General features: G+C 48.6%; 1 long non-coding RNA gene across 1 annotated transcript in view; it reads right to left on the bottom strand.

Moving 5' to 3' along the window:
- Nucleotides 1-18,493, bottom strand: part of LOC103018370 (uncharacterized) — an 84,639-nt gene that overhangs the window by 44,684 nt on the left and 21,462 nt on the right. The window lies entirely within an intron of this gene.

Genomic DNA, 18,493 nt, shown 5'->3' with positions numbered 1-18,493 from the left:
GGCATCTCAAGCTAGGAATCATTCCAGACGCTCCTGACCCAATGAAACTGATTCCCCGCCCAGTGGAATACGTGCACAGTTTACAGAGCTCGGGGGCCCAGGATCCCTTTCCTCCTGTGGTCCTGCCTCACCTGCCCTGCAGGAGAAGAAGCCTGCTCCCTCCCCACACCTCTGCAGCAGGTGGTCTTTGAACTGTTCCTCTTGGTCAGTGTGATTTCTTTAACCTCTAATATTTACAGGGATGTTCTCATGACCGAGAAGAAGACAGACAAGGCACAGTGAAGACAACACAGGGAAGGACTACAGAAACACAAAGCCTCCTGTCATTCTTCCTGCCCCCATTAGATGACAATGTAGCCATGTAGGCATTTTCTAGAAACTTCTCCTTCATCAGCAATGCCATGAACCAATCCTTCTCAGGTCTTCTGCTTTCTTTACCAAACTTGTAGAAGAACTTTTAAATATAAAGTCGAGTAAGGGGGAAAAAACCCTGAATTCTATTAAACGAAAATCCCCAAAGCATGAAGTAATGTCATACAAGAGTGCTGTCACGTTCCACAAATAAAGTTGTTCACTAGACCTCGTGTGAGACAGTTTCTACAGTGAAATGGAAATGGAAAATTTCTCAAAAAATTGTTCCGTGGTAAAGAGTAAATCTGTGGGGAAAAAATCCCTTTTTACCGCTCACGATAGCTATACAATTAGAAGGGGTCTGTTTTACCTACCAGCTGTGCAGAGAAGCAAATAAAAGTTATGGAGCTCCTACCATTACAAGTTGATTTTTTAAGAATAATAATATTTTTAAAAAGTCCTTTGGAACAATCATTTTGTTAGTCCTGCAGTAAAGTTCTCAGGCATCATTTTTGAGATAAGTTTTTGCTGGAGATCTCGGGTTTCAAATTGAAGGGCAGAGAGCTGGAATGTTTCATTACTTCATAATGACCTAGAGTTGCAATGGAGAGGCGGGACTTCCCTCCTGAGGGTCCCAGGAAGCTGTCTGAAGGGGCTTTGGGGCCATCTCCCAAGTCTCACAGGTGTGGCGGAGACAAAGGCTCGAGGTCTGGAAGATACATCACAGGTGCTGCCTGAGGTGACCTTGGGCCCACACTGGGTTCAGCTACCCCATCAGCCGGGGTGGGACAGAGCCCACCTGTAGAGCAGAGGTACCCCAGAAAAGCAATCGTTTTTATTATTTCTTTAATACTGGGTAAAGTAACACAATATTATGCATCACAGATGCAAGAAAGAAAAGAACAATAGCACAGATTAAGAGGAAGTGGGTCCAAGCATCGGAACCCTTTTGAGTAAGCACCAGCCAACACAGTAACATGTTTTTTTCTTACTTCTTTGTGAGTTAATATTAGAAGATATGGTGTTTCTGGGGCCCTTGGAGGTCAACCATGGTGATGGTAATAATACTTTCCAGATGAAGCGATATAGACCAGCATGGACGAGGGAATCAGCAAGATTGAAAATTAAAGGGAGATTGTGTAAGAAGATCTGAGTTATGTAACGACGGCAAGTATTGTATAACTTGCACATTTTCTTCTTATGAGCACTTATAATACCACATCTAACTGGCTGAGTGAAGGATAACAAAAATATGAAGGTTATGATAAAGAGAAACAATAAGAGAATTTAAAAATGCAAAAAGGAAGGAGAAAGAAAAGGAAAAGGAAGAGAAGGAGAAGAAAAGAGAAGCAATTTTAAAAGGTTATTCTTGCTGCCATCAGTGGGGCAAAATGCCTATTGTTTGGGGGTGTGGAAAAGGGGCAGAAACCAAGAGCAAGTCATGAAATTCTGATGACAGGGATGAGAAGAAAACCTTGGCCTTGAAACCTGCCAGGAAGGAAGGTCTGAAAATTCAGCAGAAATGCCTGAAAAGTCCTTAGCAGAGAACCATTTCGGGACAACTGCACATCGATGCTTTGCTTCCAAGGCCCAACGACATCTGTTCAGTGTGGAAACAATACTGCTGGTGGTAAAATAAGCAAGAAGCACAAAGTCGCTAATTTGGGAAGGCGGGTGGGGGGAATCGTTTTTAAAGTGTCTTTAAACATGTCAAGCCAGGACTCATTTTTAGATTTAGAGTAAAGATGTAGAGCCCAAACCACTGGTCTCCTGGGCCCAAGGAGAAGGCGTTTCCACCCCAGCGCTGGCGATTGGAGCCTAACATCCGCGAGATAGTGTCTTAAGGAAGAGTGTCCTCCAGGGCAGTGGATGCCAAGACGAGATCAGAGGATTAAACCCCAATTCATGGATCAAAGGGTAGGAAGCAAGGATCCAGAAAGAAGACTAAGGATTTTATATCTCCACCGAGAATAGAAAGGTGATAATGGCGTGAAGCTGGCGAGGGAGACGGCAAATCGTTGAATGAAAAGAGAATTGTCAGGGCAATATTTCTGTTAGGAGAGAAGATGATGAAAGGAGACCCATGGGATGGGAAGGAGCTGGAATTCAGACGCGGCTTCCATCAGCTTCCGACGGATATCTTCCATGGAGACCGAGGGTCACCGAGAGGGCAAGGTTGGAAATTTGGGGGGCATTAAATAAGAATGCAGAACGGACAGGAAGTAAAACATGGCAAGGCGGCTTCTCCTAATAAGTCAACGTAGCCCACAAGCTTGATCAGCAACACGAATGAAGATTCGGGAGTTTATTCCTCACAGCTTTTCTGCAAGGATGACTTCTCATTTGTCCTGAACAGCCACTTGAGGGTCAGGTCCATCCCCAACTCAGAGAGAACACTGATCCTTCCAATGTCACTCCTGAAGGGGCGATGCCAGGATTGACAAGTTCTCTCCTGGAGTTTCGGGACCTCTGCCCTGAGTGTGGCCACCGTCACCCTCCCATCTGTAGACGTGGGAAGGAGAAAGGAAATGACGCGGTTTATAAGACAAGAGAAACACAAAACGGTAAGTGCTCTAGTTCCTCCTGGTTTGTGGCTCGAGCTCCTGTTCTGTAAATGTGTAACAGCCAGGAAATGTGCTCACTGCTGAAGGTGGCAGCAAAGCCTACAGTCTCCCGGGGACCATCAGGAAAAGAGTGCCATGTCTGGGTTCCAATCTCCCATGTAGACTGTAACTGACTCACCTCTAACAATACTTGAGCTCCAGGTGGATTATTTAAAGCTCTTTCATCCCAGTACCCTCACACAGCACGAATAGGACCTGTAATCTTACGAAAGGGGAATAAGGCAGCACCACTCTTCCTGGGTGAGTGGGAGAAGATGAAGGAGGAAGGAAGAGGACCCTGGTGGTGCTGGCGGTGGCCAGGGGTGCCTGGGTGACCACCGGGACCAGTCAGTGGATGGATAGCAGGGCTTTGGCAGCTGTGGTCTGAAGCACGTTGTGACGGAAGAGAATCAAAAAGCTCAGTAAAAGAATAAATTGCCAGGGCTTCCCTGGTGGCGCAGTGGTTAACAATCTGCCTGCTAATGCAGGGGCCACGGGTTCGAGCCCTGGTCTGGGAAGATCCCACATGCTGAGGAGCAACTAAGCCCGAGAGCCACAACTACTGAGCCTGCGCTCTAGAGCCCGCGAGCCACAACTACTGAAGCCCATGCGCCTCGAGCCCATGCTCTGCAACAAGAGAAGCCACTGCCATGAGAAGCCCACCCACTGCAACAAAGAGTAATCCCCACTCGCTGCCAACTAGAGAAAGCCTGTGCGCAGCAACGAAGACCCAACGCAGCCAAAAATAAATAAATAAATTTATTTTTTTTTAAAAGTAGCAGAAAGTGTCACCCCAACTTAAAAAAAAAAAAAAAAAGAATAAACTGCCATAGGAAATGCTAAGCCTCCCCTCAGAACTTTGCGGGAATAATCAGCCAGGAGGCAAAGGTGGTCCCCTTCTCACAGTGTCAGTGCGGGGGTCAGATGAAGAGGTAGATGGACAAACACCTGGACACAAGGGAGAGCCCACAGCCAGGATGGAGGGCCCCAGGACACCGTGACCACCCCCAGAGGAGCCACGCAGAGACTGCCATGCACCCTCAACAGTTGTCCAAGGCGCACACTGAAAAAGTCCGCCTCTGAGCCCCTCCACGGGGATCCTCACGCCCACCTCTCGGGGGCCACAGTTCTTCCAGGGCTTTCCTTGATTTCAGTATTTGTCAGACTGAAATACTATTACAAAAGAATCAGCATCAACGGCCCAAGGGGCTGGAGAGCGTGGTACACAGGCCAGCAGGAAACATCAGCCGGGTAGTGTCAGACCAAGTGCCAAGTGCACGTCAGGTGCAGGCAGCCAAGGGCGGGGACCAGACGTCACAGCACCCTGGGAGAGCCATTTCGTGGGGGCTTCTGAAGAGGAATGAAGGTCTAACGAGTCTGTCAAACCCCCCGGGAATCTGGCTTGCTCTAACCCACTGCAACGTCAGGCAGCAGAGCCATGATCACACCGTATGCAATTACACTCTGCACAGCTACCCAAAACCCTCCGACGGTGTAGAAAGCATCACCATCCAAGACTGATGGTCCAAATATCAGCACGTCAAGAATGAGATGGGTGAAGCCTGCCATAGAAGACACAGAGATTTAACGAATTAGGCAAATATGTCTTTGGTGGGTTTTGTATTGTATCATCCTGGTTGGAGAAAATGAACAACAATGTCAGTGTAACGTGGAGCGTTGGCAACACTTAGTGAGCTAAATCCTGTGCATGCATGTCTACTTTCACCCTCGAGTGAGCCTGCAACTAGGTACAATCGTTACTACAAGTGGAGAAACCGAGGTTTGCCGATGTTTGTGAAACTGTGCCCGCGGTCACACGGCGGGTAAGGGCACAGCCTCGATGTTTACTCTAGCTCCCGAGCTTTCAATCACTGTTTTATACGGACTTGTATTATTTGAACCTTTGTATTAAAACCAAGCGTGTGCCAAGCTGTCTGTGAACGCCTGGTCTTGTCCAGAATAACGTACAGATCATGTCCTTTTATCTTCTCCCCTGTCCAGAGTGGGTGACAGTCCTAGAGAAGCCGAATCGGGGTGAGGTGCAGACAAGGTAAGACCAGAAAGCATGGCATCAGCCTCTGAGTCAGGCAGAAACAGACCTGTGGTCCAAGCCAAGGCCTCTGCAGGCCCTTCTCCTCAGACGCTGGGGAAGGACCCAGTGATGCTCCCCCAGCTCGAAATCCACCATCGGTGACGGAGGTATGGCTTTGAGGAGGGACAGGTGTCGGAGAGGACCAAAAACCTTCCTATTTAAGGTACTGTTCTAAACATCGGGTACCTACAGTGCAATCCTGAGTCAGGTTTTTACTCATTTAAACATTTTTTAATGTTCTTTTCTTCTCTGCATTGGATAACTGGCCTCTTCCAGACACGACCTTGGGTCTCTGAGTGGTAACACAGCTGGAGCAGCTGGGGCAATAAATGGCCCATAAGCATCACCAGAAACGTGTTCTGACCAGGTGGGAGCCCCATTACCTCCCCAGGTGCACCTGTCACCCCAGGAAGGGGAGTTCCCGTTTCTCCTCCAATCACCAGTTGCCATCCTGGGAGAAACACAAACCTTCGAGAACTATTTACACGAGTACCATTGACTGTCCCATGTTTTTGGTAAAACTGCGCAGCAGAAACCAAGTGCCCTGCAGCCGCTGAGTACTGAGAAAGAGGAGCCCTAACTCTGGGCCCGGGGGACCAGGGACAAGAGCAGCGCAGGGGGTCCAGACCCCTCTGAGCAAGACGCGGGAGACCTGGGCCACCCTGACCCACCCCAGCCCCTTCGTGTGAGGTCGTGTTGCCAACAGAGCTAAAGGTCTTGCCTTCCTTGTTTCCCCTTCTCACACTCTTTTCTACCTTCTAAGAAGAGACTAAAAGGAAAGGAAGGAAGCATGGCGGCAGCAGTGGCCGCTCTCCTCTGCGCCCTGGGCGTCCGCGGGGCCTGTCCTCCCAGTGTCCTTCCCCGGGCCCCGAGTCAGGCATCACTCATCTTGTCACATTGAACTCCAGATGCTCCTACCCTAGAGAATGCTCTGACTCCGGCCATTTTTCTTCATTCTCGCTAACAATTTGGTAATGAAATATTGATTTTTAGTTAGATTCATATTGATGCTATTAGGTTTGCATTGATAAATCATGCTGGGCTCCTGTCTGGGCCGCTAGAAAGTGCCACACTGAGCCCTGGAGATTACAATCAACTCATGGATGTGTTAATTTGATGGATTTTTCCGTTCTCTTAGAAGGAGTGGGAGGGTAAAGGGAGATTTTTCAGTGCGGCCATGGTAAAGTTTTCACAGTGAAATCAGGGACAGTAATTGCAGGCTTCACAGGGTAAGTTCGCCTCCAAAGAGTCCTCAGGCTTATTTGGCCAGAACCTGAAAAGTGGGAAAGGCGGTGGGGCTGCAGGGCCGGCATGGGAGGGGTGGGTGAGGGGCGGAAAGGACCTGACACACCTTGTAAACACTGGCCTGGAGCCCCACAGGGCGAGGGGAAATCATATCGGTGAAATGCTAATTAAACCATTAGAGGCCGTCATGAAAGAGCATTTCCCATCTCCAGGAGGGTGTGTGTCTGCAGTCTGCCCCCCCGGGAAGTGGAGGTGGGCCGTGGGTGCCCGTGGACCACCTGCAGGCAGGCTCGGGCCCTCCCTCCCTGGGGGCTGGCTGGCGCCCCGGTGGTTTCAGGGACATTTCTCGGGTTCTTTCCCTTGCAAAGTGCCACTTAGCCAGCAATGTCCTCAGCATCTGCAGCCTATTTAAAACAGCCTCTCGGTTTGATTTATGGTCCTGTGCAGACGTGATGCCTGTCGTTAAGGGGCAGGGCTTGGCTGCACCAAAGGATCATCTTGTGATTTCCTTCGAAGACCCAGGGCTTAGCGGCTCCGGAAAGAAAGGGCTCTGAAAATGCTTAGGTAGAAACTCATTATGGTTTGTTTCGTTTTTCCAGCAAAACTATTTTACATTCAAGCCAGATGTGCTTTACCTCTGCAAGCTTTCCAGCCCCTTCCCTCTGATGGGCACCAAAGAGCAATTCACATCGACCAAGTTCATTCAGTTACATTCATGTGTGTGCAAACGTGTGTACCTGTGTGCAAAGCAAATGTAAGGCCAGCTTTCTGAAATAGATACACACACACACACACACACACACACACACACACACACACACACACACACACACACACACACACACACGAAGAGAACGCTCCAGAGCCCTGCTGTGTTTGGTGCAGGAGCCTCTGGCCTGGCCGAGGCCAACGGGAAGGAGGCAGGGGAATTTGTCAGCTTCTCTCATCTTAGCATCTTAAAGAGCTTGAATAACCAGCCGCGCCCACTGTCTTAACCCACAAGCTGCTTGAGAAACAGCCCAGCCCAAGGAGCCTGCCAGCCCGTCCCCGTCAGGAGAGCGTGTGGAGGAGGCCTGAGGTTACAGCAGGTGCATGGGGTCAGTGTGGCCCTTTTCCAGGTTAAACGTGCGTGTCTGCCTGTGCAGAGCGACGAGGGGTGAGAGAGAGGCGGCTGGACTTCACACCTCCTTGTCACCCAAGGGTATTTTTGGTGGCAGTCAGTAAGGCTTGGGACAGCAAGAACTTATAAACCGCACCTCCTTTCAAGATCACAGTCATAAATCACCACTTTACGTTTCCAACTGTTGTCATCCACTCCTAAGCTCACCGGGGTTCACAGGTATAATCCTCTCCTTCCTTTTGAAGGTGGGTCACGTGTCACTCTGAGAGGAACCAGCTCTAGTCACTGGGACAAATCCCCATCGCCCCAGGCTCCAAACTTGACTCCAGGCCCGGGTCCTGAGCACAAAGACAGGAGAGGAAATCCTATCTGGGAAAGCATTTAGTCAGTAATAAAACACTGGCAAAGTCAGAAGCCGTGGCCTCATCAGGCAAACCCAAGATGCTGGGGAGATGGACCCCTTTCCGAAGCACCACTGCTGCCAGGATGTACAGTTTTCCATTCTAGGCCACCAGACGCCACGTGAGAGCCAGGCCACAGAGTAGTAAGCAGGTCACATCTCTGGTGGATCGGTAACTGGGAAGAATGGGGCTCACGTACTCCAAGGGGGACCCTGAGAAACCCCGCAGGACTGTCCTGGGTCATCAGTCTCGGTAATTTCCCATCAAGGTCTCAGCCCTTCCCCTTCTCAACATGTCTTTCTCTTGAACCTGCAGGTGACTCTGGTTATACCTCATCCTCACCATCACAAATGCCACCAATGCCTAACCCAGCACCTCGCCCAGCCCTGCCCCAAAGAACACAGGGGTCCCCCAGGAGATCACTCAGCTCTGCTCACCCTGGGACACTGCAAGCCCAGCAGGAAAGAAACTACAACACCCTAGACAAGCAACTACATTCAGCTCCATCTCCATGAATCACATAGTCAAAGAGAACTCTCTACTCAGCACTGTAAAAACCACCTTCATCCCATATTTTCTGTCAGTCTTAACAATTATGCTAAATACGTACATGCACTAAATGTACAGTGTCTTGGGTGGATCCACCTTCTACAGTAACAACTCTAATTTCAAGAAAGATCAGACCTACACTCAGTTTGGCTGTAAGTCCCAAAGAGGAAGCACGCGTCCATACCCACCTCCCTCCCTTCCGTCCACCTGCTCTCCTTGCGGGACGCCAGCCTACCCACCGATCCAGACCACCAAGGGTCTATCCTTCCCATGGTCTTCTCCTTTTCCATCCCCATCCCACGTCCCCAAAATCCCACTGTCCACATTACGATAATTTCCTCCTCACTGGATCTCCAAAACCTCAGCCCTTCCCTTTCCCCATCGTGTTCATACTGTCGGCACAACATCAATCTTCCTTAACCCTAAGTCTCAGGTCTGTCTCCTCAAAAATGCACAGTGGTTCCCCTCGCCTATAATTTCACACCCAAGCCCCTCGACCTGGCTTTAACGTCCTCTGTGACTTGCTTCCAACTCCGACCAGCCTTTTTCTCAGTATCCCTCAACCATCAGATCAGGCACCTTTCTGTAAAGTGACTGTCCTCCATCACCCTCATCCCCAGTGTACAGATCTTTTCTTTTTTTTAATATTTATTTATTTTTATTGATTTATTTGGTTGCGCTGGGTCTTAGTTGCGGCAGGCGGGCTCCTTAGTTGCGGCATGCATGCGGGATCTAGTTCCCTGACCAGGGATTGAAGCCAGGCCCCCTGCATTGGGAGCGTGGAGTCTTATCCACTGTGCCACCAGGGAAGTCCCCAGTGTACGAATCTTGACTTTGCTCTTTATTCCACTATGGGGCCTTGCACATATTCCTTAAGGAAACTAAGATTCAAAGAATCTATCCGCAAAATGTGCATCCCTCCTTGTGTTGTTGAGAGCACTGACACGAGATTCCACAGGTAAAACACCTGCAGAGGTACCCAATGGACTGTAGGCACTGATGCACCCCCTGGCCCCTTCTCTGACTCAGTCACCCCTGGCAGAAACACCCTTTTCATCTCAAGTTACACAAGCCTCTCCAATCCCGTCCCTCCAAGAAGTCTTCTCTTCCCAGGGCACTCAAGCTCACTAGGACCTCGGGCTTCTCCAAGCTCTTGTTTTACTGAGTAGAGGTAGGGGAGCTTCCCGGGAGACCAGCTGGGAGTACAGGTGAGCCCAGGGTCCACAAGGCACATGTGATGCTAAAACTGGCACTGGTGATGATTCTCCTGTAAAGGATGCTAATGGTAGGACCAAGGTGGCCACCTGGGGCTGCCGGACTCCACATGGTCCTCAGTGCTTTGTTTCATATTTGAATTTGGATTTTTAGACGATTTCCAAAATGCGGTCAGTTTCTCATGAATATTCATACCTGACTTCCCTTTAAAAGCCTGGAGGAGGGTAAGGCTTAGAAACACATGCTCTGGAGCCAGACTGCCTGGGTTCAAATCCCAGTGTTACCCTGTCCTTGCTGCGCAATTTCAGGTGATCTCCTTAGCTTCTCTGTGTTTTCCTTATGAACAGCATGAAGATGCTAAAAATGCATACCTAACAGAGTTGCTATGAGCATTAAATGAGTTAATATACATGAAGTACGTTGAACAGTGCCTAGAACACAAAGGTCACTATCATCTATGTGTTAAATTTTTTCTGGCAAGTTGGACCCTCATTCTTGCTCAGGGGGAAACTTGGGGGCAGCAGAGACGGCCTCCTTTAGGCTGAACATGCCCACTCCTGTCATAGCTGGTCAGGGTCCCTGGGGCATTACTCATCTGGCCATCGTAGACAGCGGCGTGTGCTGCCCTGGACATCAGAAATGCGTCTCTGGATGGCGCTGTCAGATGTAGCTCTGGTCGGGAACGTCACACCGGGTGCTGGTCCGCAGTCAAAGGGGCCAAGGAAGGAGGGGAGCTGACGGGGGTTTGAGATCAGGAGAACGAGGCCGCGGTGCTGTGAATCAGCCAGTGCAGAGACAGGCTGATGAGAAGACAGCCCTACAGAGGAACAGGCAACCAGGCAGCAAAGGCCTGGGGAGCAAGACGGCCTCAGCTTTGTGCTTTCACAGAGGGGAAGTCAAACAGTAGAACTGCGAGCAGGGAAGCCAATTGAGAGATCTGGGGAGCAGGATGGAAGACGAGGCATCCAGAGAAAGAAAGCCAGCACACCGCCAAGCCCGGCACAAGGGAACCAGCTAACAGGCCTGCAGCTCAGCCCAAAGACACCTGTGAGGTACATCACGGGAGAAGGTCAGCCTAGTGTTTTGACCGCTGATCACAGAGCAGGGGCGACCTGCCATCCCCCCTGGTTTTATGATCCCCGCTCCCAGGATAAGCTCCCGGGAGCACGGGCCAGAGGAGGCCACCACTCCAGATATGGGCCACGCGCTGGGGTCGCAGCATCAGGACCAGAGCTTGCAGAGACTTAAAAAAGTTTGCATCCATTGTAGACATCAGACAGATTAGTCCAGGCATCTAAGCAATTTCTTAATCAACCACAAACAATCCCCCAGCTCCTTCTGTAACATAGAAACAATTCCAGCCAAAGTGTTTTCTAAACTCTAACTAAGAGCCTCAAAGAAAATACAAGTTGCTATTTAAGTCTTAGGGCTAAATAGTAGTTTCCAAGATCATTGACCCTACTTAACAGAACATGAAATTCTAAGCTCCAGAAAGTTATACAAATTGCAGATTATTTTCCTTTCAGGGCGAGGCAGGTTTCATAGTCCCACTTACTTTGAGTTTTACCCACACGGTGAAGTTTTCAACTAGGCGAAGGAGGGCAAAGTATATCCAATAAAACTTTTTAATTGAAAATCACGACCAAACGGCTTTCTTCTAAGACAAGCAGGCTTCGGAGCTAGAATCTCTTGTCATTCTCCAATTGTGACTTTTTGTAGCATTTCCTGGCAAGGGCAGGTCAAGGCGACTGACAATGGTGGGTCTGACTTCAAGGCCGGCTGACAATTCCTTACCTGACAAAAATAACTTCTTTCACAGGGAATTTGAGAATCTAAAAATTGGCGAGCGAGCCCGCTCCATGGGGGACAAGCACAAAGCAGGGGCTCCGTCTGAGGAGGGGCCGTAACACCGAAGAAACCCCTTGGATGTGCCTGGCCCTACCTCGGGGCCCTTCTGCAGGCGATCGCAATCAAGGGCTTTGTCACCGAGAACAAGGCATCTCCGTGGCAGAGCCTGTCCTGTAGTTAGCCTGGCGCGCACCTGTCAGGCTGTTGACACTGTTTCCAGTGAGGTTTTTTTCCTAATGCTGCCTCCCCTGGAGGGGACCCTCTCCTTGACATCTGTGACAGCCCCATGGGGGATGATTCTGTGAAACGGCCTGCAGCGTGAGGTTTGCTCTCTGATCCGACCTCCCCTAACGGTCCGTGTCTTCCACGTCCTGGTTGTGTTGGGGCCACAGTGGCACACGCAGCACCCAGCATGCACCCCAGGGAGGCAGGTGATTCACCAGCCTGTACTTTCACCGCGTTCCTTTGCCTCTGGGAACGAAGTTCAGGATGTCGGCGAGCAATTCCAAAGCCCTTTGCAGCTCGGGTCCCAGCGGCCTCAGCAGTGAGCTCTTCACCTCCTTAATTTAATGGCAATGATGCATCCATCCTCTAGAAAATTCCAAGAGGGGAAATGTGGGAGTCGACGTCGGAGCTCTGTGTGGTGAGGGCTCCAGGGGCAGAAAAGACACTGAGGCACAAACGTCAAGGTCCTCTGCAGAGGACGCAATGCTCAATATTCCTCCCCGGCTCCCACCCTCCCTCCACCGCCCGAAACAGACAGCCCAGGTCCCCACGTAGGCTGTCTGCCCCACGCAGCGCGCCCCTTTCTCCCTGTCTGCCTACCTAGGATCCCGCGACCTGTCCTTGAGGGCTGGGACCAAAGGCCCCCCTTAGCAGAGGGCATTCACCGGGGCAGGGCGGGGGCGGGTTTCTAACCTGAGTATTGACGGCATCGCCGCTACGTGCTATCTCCACTTCTTCTCCCATCCTCTCCTTCCATCGCTCCAATCAAGCTTGTGTCTCACCAACCAGCAAAAGTGCTGTGAGGACCACTGCAGCCTGAGGAAGCGCATGGTCTGACTCAGCCCACACGCCTCCTGACCGGTGAGCAGCGGTGGGCGGCCCGGCCTCTCAATCCTCATTAGTTGGCCTTCTCCACTCGGCATCTGCTTCCCAAAGCTGCTGGATTTCCCTCTTCTCGTCGGCCCTCCTCTGCTGGCTCCTCGGCCGATTCCCCCGTGTCTCCTGGAATTCCTAATATTGAAATTCGCTGGATCCCTGAGCTTGGTCCCCTCACGTCCACACTACACCCTGGGCCATCGGTCCTCATCTCACAGCTTGAAATGCCATTGAAACGCCCACGACTCCCAAATCTATATCTCTAGCCTGACCTCTCCCCTTAATTTTAGACTGATTTACCCCATTACCTACTCGCCATAGCATCTGACCATCTGATCGATTATCCACACAGACCCCTCCTATCAAAGGTGAAAGAAATTCAATTATTGGAGTTGCTTGGGAAATCTGGGGCCTCATCTTGGACTCCTCTTTTTCCCACCCTTCCCCCAATGCATCAGCAAATCCGGTTCACTCTGTCTTCAAAGGCTCTCCAGCCACTTCTGACAAACTCCACAAGCAACACCCAGGACACCCCAGCCATCACTTTGAAACAGGAGGGAAGGGGGCAGGGAACAACCTTTAAAAGAATGACAGTCATAGTACACGACGGAAACTAGTGAGAACCAACTGGGTCCAAGATGGCAGAAGATTCCACTTCCAGTAGACACTGAGCCTCATTATACGCTCATTGGGATACATCAGCATCTAAATGACGCACCCACCAGCACCATGACAGTTCTGAGGCCAACCATAAAAGGCCAAAAAGGGGGCGGTGGCCCAATTCCTAGAAATCCCCACCCCTTCCCCAAAATAGTTGGAATAATCCTCCCACTCATTAGCCTATGACACTACCCAGCCTATAAAAATTAACCACCCCATATTTCGAGGCCTCTTGCCTCTCGCCTTCCGAGGTGGCCCGCACTCTGTCTGTGGGGTGTGTTTCTCTCTAAATAAATCTGATTCTTACATATCACTTCATCTCGCAATTCTTTCGCGACGAAGAAAGAACCTTAAATTCACCGGCAACAACTTCTCTCCTGCATTAATGCAGTTGCCTTCTCCCTGGTCTCTCTCTTGCTCCCTTGCCCTCCTGCGAATCTGAACACAGCACAGTAGGTAAAGGGACATTAAATACTTAAGTCACACCTTACCTCTGCTCTGCTCTGCTCTCACTCAGGAAAAACACCAAAACCCTTCCATGGCCAACAAGACCCTACGTGATATGGACTCATGATGTCCTCTGGCCCCTTTTCCATTGTGCTTGCCTCACTGCCTGAGCTCCCTCCACACGGGGCTCTTCAGGGTCTTTGAACACACCAGCTACACGCCCTTAGCGCCTTGGCACTGGCTGTTCCTGCTGCCTGGGATGCCCTCCCCAGCCTTTCTCTGTCCCCAGCCCGGTGTTCACATGGGCACCGCCTTCCTCTCTTCCTTCCTTTATGGCTCAGAGACCTCCGTGCCCACCCCATTAGCAATGCCGGGTCCCCCATCCAGCACACCTCACCCTGCTCTACCTCTTTCCTCCAAAGGCTTAACACTTTCTGACACACCCTGTATACTTAATTCTTGCATCCACTATCCACCAATTGTGTCCCTTCCCTAGAATCAAGGTGCCCTTGTGCCACAGGAGTCTTTATCCTTTTCATTCATGGATACATCGCAAGCACCAGCCAGAGGCTTGACACACAGTCGGTGGGTAACGGATCCTCGCCGAATGAGCGAATACCCTCCATTCTTTACACGTTACCATCTTGCATCTTAGTCATCAGCCCACTGGGCAGAGAGTGGGTCTTGTCTCGTGCTGTGTCCCTTGCCTTCAGCGTGGTGCCTGGCTTGCAGCAGGCAGGCAGCCAGTGCTTGAGAAACAAACACATGAACAAACAAGCAAGGAAGCCAGTGCGCACACACTCTGTCCTGCGCTGACCTTGTGCTTCTCCTCTCCTCTCAGACAAGGAAACCGCCCTGCCTCTCTTTCTCTCATTGAAAGTGAACACCGGAATTCATACCCTTTTTCCTATGGAATGGAATATTTTTAATAGGTTTGGGATACAAACATCCAATTCCTTTTTAGTACTGTGGAGGGGAACAGCAGGAAATAAAATCGTCCACGACACTGGAGTTCTACTACAGGTCTTACTTTCTGATGGTTTGCAATGTCTTATGGGCTGAATTTTGTACCCCCCAAAACACATATGTTGAAGTTCTAACCCCCAGGACCTCAGAATATGACCTTATTTGGAAATAGGCTCTTCAAAGAGGTAATTAAGTTAAAATAAGGTCATTAGGGTGGGCCCTAATCCAATATAACTGGTCGCCTTATAATAAGGGGGGATTAGGACAGAGATACGTACAGAGCAAAGACCACCTGAGGACCCAGGGAGAGAGAATCAGGAGAAACCAACCCTGCCAGCACCTCAATCTCCGCCTTCTAGCCTCCAGGACTGTGAGAAAATAAATATTTGTTGTCTGAGCTCCCCAGTTGGTTGTACTTTGTTACGGCAGCCCAAACAAACTCATCCACGATGATAATCATATTAACCGTCAGAGCATGAGATTTCAAAATTAAACCACCGATATTTAGAGTCCAAAATCAGAGGGGCTCTTTTTCACCTTTACAAGGAAATTGTCATGAAGGAGAAAATTCATGCCAATAAAGGACCTCTGTTCATTCTACACCAAAATCCAAATACCAACCACAGCTGCTATTCTCATCCTATAGCAGATCATCTGCTTCAATAAAAGCAAATTTTCTACCACAAAATGGTTTTATCATAAATGGCAATTTCTCATCATAATTAATTAATCATTAGACAACATTTTGCCCTGTATTGACTATTGGAATTTGATTATTCATTTTTTATCCTTTCCTTCGCTACTTATTTACTTCCCTAGAGAAGACAGGACGTTTCTTGAGTTAAAGTTCCTGACCTTTATATGACCCTTGCCAACTATTCAAACACAAAAAGCCATAAAAAAATTATTATGGGTCAATTTAACAGAAATCCAAAATTCTCTCTCTCTTTTTTTTCCTAGCTACTGAAGAAATATCAGAAATGACATAGAGAAACTGGGAATCATTTCCCGCTTGCCAGCATATCTTAAATTGACGTGGCCAAGAATATTCCTTGTAATTGTTAAATGAATTTAGATATTCTTGATGTATTGTTCTTTGCGTGAAAATCACTCATCATTCTTCTTTGGCTATCTGCCTTTTGTTCCAAGAATAGAGAAAGTTGCACAGGACACACCAAAAAAAGTATCTCCTGCACACAGGACATTGGCTAAGGACCACTTTTAACCTCACAACTCAGGGGTGCTTTTATTACAAAGGTCATGTCACACCCAAAGCACAACATTGAGATCTGCTCCTGGAATCTTAAAGTACAGGAGGGAGGTTGAATTTTCCTTAAAGGAAAATAGAGATAAATAATTATGCCTTTTGGAGGAAAGGCCTCCTACGAAACCTCCTTAAAAAGTCTCAACGTCTGCAGTCTCCCTGGCTAGCAAGCAATATTAACTAAATGTCAAGACAACCTACAAATATTTTAAAAACCTAATAAATCATCTCCTGATTAGTTTTACCTACGAGTGTAGAATCATATTGGGCTAGGCTTAAATGTTATAAGAAAACTAGAATAATTCAAAAGAAATCCAGCTCTACAGATTTTCCCCCATTTAAAAATTACATTCTGAATGATGCAGTTTTCTTGCTGCTCTGTACCTCAGTGAATGCTGAGTGAGTGCAAGTGATCTGTTGCCCTACTCTGTGTCGTAAGGATTAAAATAGGGAAGGTAAATTTTTATAATTCTGTGTTCTCTTAAGCTTATCTAAAGAACATCTATTGTTTGTTAAAATAGAAAGTGGGTTTACATTTTTAAGCAATTTGATTTGGACATTTTTATTTTTTGAACAAAACGGAGTTTCTATTAAATGCTTCATGCAAACCATAAATAAACTTTGTTTCCTCTTTTGTATTCTAAAGCACCTTTGCAGGACTGTTGATATCCCAGTGGTGCATCATGATGGGGGATATTTGGACCTTAAGCCCCGTGGGACCACACCAGCAGTTTACAAGTCATTCAAGACGCCTACCATCCAGTCTCTACCAGGCTGACTACCAGGTGTTTAGAATCTCATCCCATATGTGCATATGGGCCCCATAGGATACAAATGCTCTCCTTTATAAGAAACTTACTTCATTACATGGCAGTAGCATTGTCTCCTTCAACTAGCATCTCTGTATCTGCTGGGTTCGTGTCCTCACAGGACCAGACCTGTCCCTGGTGGTCTAGCAGCCAGCATGCCATGTTGGGATGCTGGCCACGTGCCATCTCCAGGTCCGGGGTCTCGGGACTAGGGCAGAGGCCCTATTCACACACTAGGCACTGAGATAGGACCATGCCACTGATGTAGGGTGGCAAATGTTCTCTCGCGAATGAAGAACCCCTCCATAAGGGCAGGATCACCGAGTAAATCAAGGAAGTGCAGTATTTTTATCTGAAACCAGATGCATTTTGACAGAGAAGCCTTGAAAACAAAGTGTCAAAGCTCCACTATGGAATAAAGATGAACAGGAGTGATTTACCCAATAGGAGTTACCAAATCCTGGGAAAGCCTCTGCAAGTTTAGGAACTGGGTGAGGAATGGGCCCCTGATCTCAGCATCTAATTACTCGGGGCGTCAGGACAAACTGTTAAACCCACACTGCGTGCCTCTAAGGAAAAAGAGTTAATTTACCGTGAATCATGACTGTATGGTTTCCTGCAGAAGAATCCTCATGGGTCCAACTAGCTAAATGTCCATGCTTACTTTAAAAATTAAATAATGCTACCCACTTCCTTTTCATGGATTTTTTTACTATCTTCTCTCTTCTCAGTATACTATAAATATATATATTTATACAATATATAAGTGGTATAAATATATATTTAATAAATATATAATACAAATACATATATACACAGTCCCCTACTTAGGATGGTTCAACTTATGATGTTTTGACTTTACGATGGTGTGAACGCAATACTCATTCAGTAGAAACCATACTTCTGACTTTGAATTTAGATCTTTTCCTGGGCTCGTGCTCTGTGGTCAGATCCCCTCTCGTGACGCTGAGCAGGGCAGCGAGTCACAGCTCCCCGGCGGCCCCGCGACCACGAGGGTGAACAGCCAGCACACTGACCGCCGTTCTGTGCCCACACCACCGTTCTGTTTTTGACTTTCAGCACAGTATTCAATAAATGACATGAGAGAGTCAATGCTTCATTATAAAATAGGCTTTGTGTTAGATGATGTTGCCCAACAGTAGGCTAACAAGTGTTCTGAGCACATTTAAGGTAGACTGGGCTAAGCTGTGATGTTTGGAAGGTTAGGTACATTAAGTGCACATTTGATTTATGACATTTTCAACTTATGGGGGATTTATTGGGATGTAACCCCATTGTAAGTTGAGGAAGATCTGTATTTATAAATATTATATATATGACATTTACTCATAAGTACTTATGTATGTGTGTGTGTGTGTGTGCATATATATATATATATTTACTCATGGTCCAGGAAGAATTGTAAACCCTTTTCATGTCCAGGTGTGCTGGTGTCCATATGTGCTGCGTTTCCAGGTGTGCTGGTGCCCAGGTGTGCTGGGTTTCCAGGTGTGCTGGTGTCCAGGTGTGCTGGGGATGGACGTCAGTGAGCTCCATAGTCAACAGCCTCACAGCCAAGCACAAGCTCCAGGGCAGGACAGTTCCAGCTACGCCCTCGCCAGGCCCTCCCCTGGCTCACCTGTGCGCAGGTGACAGTCCGCACGCAGCACTCACCTGCACGCACACGTATACTATACGGCACACGAGCTCTCTGCTGGCGGGTACCTGAGGAGCTTTTCAAGTCATAGTCCTTACCTCCATCCCTTACCCATATGTCCGACTGCACCTGGGCTGCCTCTATTACCTGTTTCTGTAAATCTGC

The sequence above is a fragment of the Balaenoptera acutorostrata genome, chromosome 13, assembly GCF_949987535.1.
Source record: "Balaenoptera acutorostrata chromosome 13, mBalAcu1.1, whole genome shotgun sequence".
In the NCBI taxonomy this organism is placed as follows: Eukaryota; Metazoa; Chordata; class Mammalia; order Artiodactyla; family Balaenopteridae; genus Balaenoptera; species Balaenoptera acutorostrata.
This window is presented reverse-complemented; position numbering and strand designations above follow the sequence as displayed.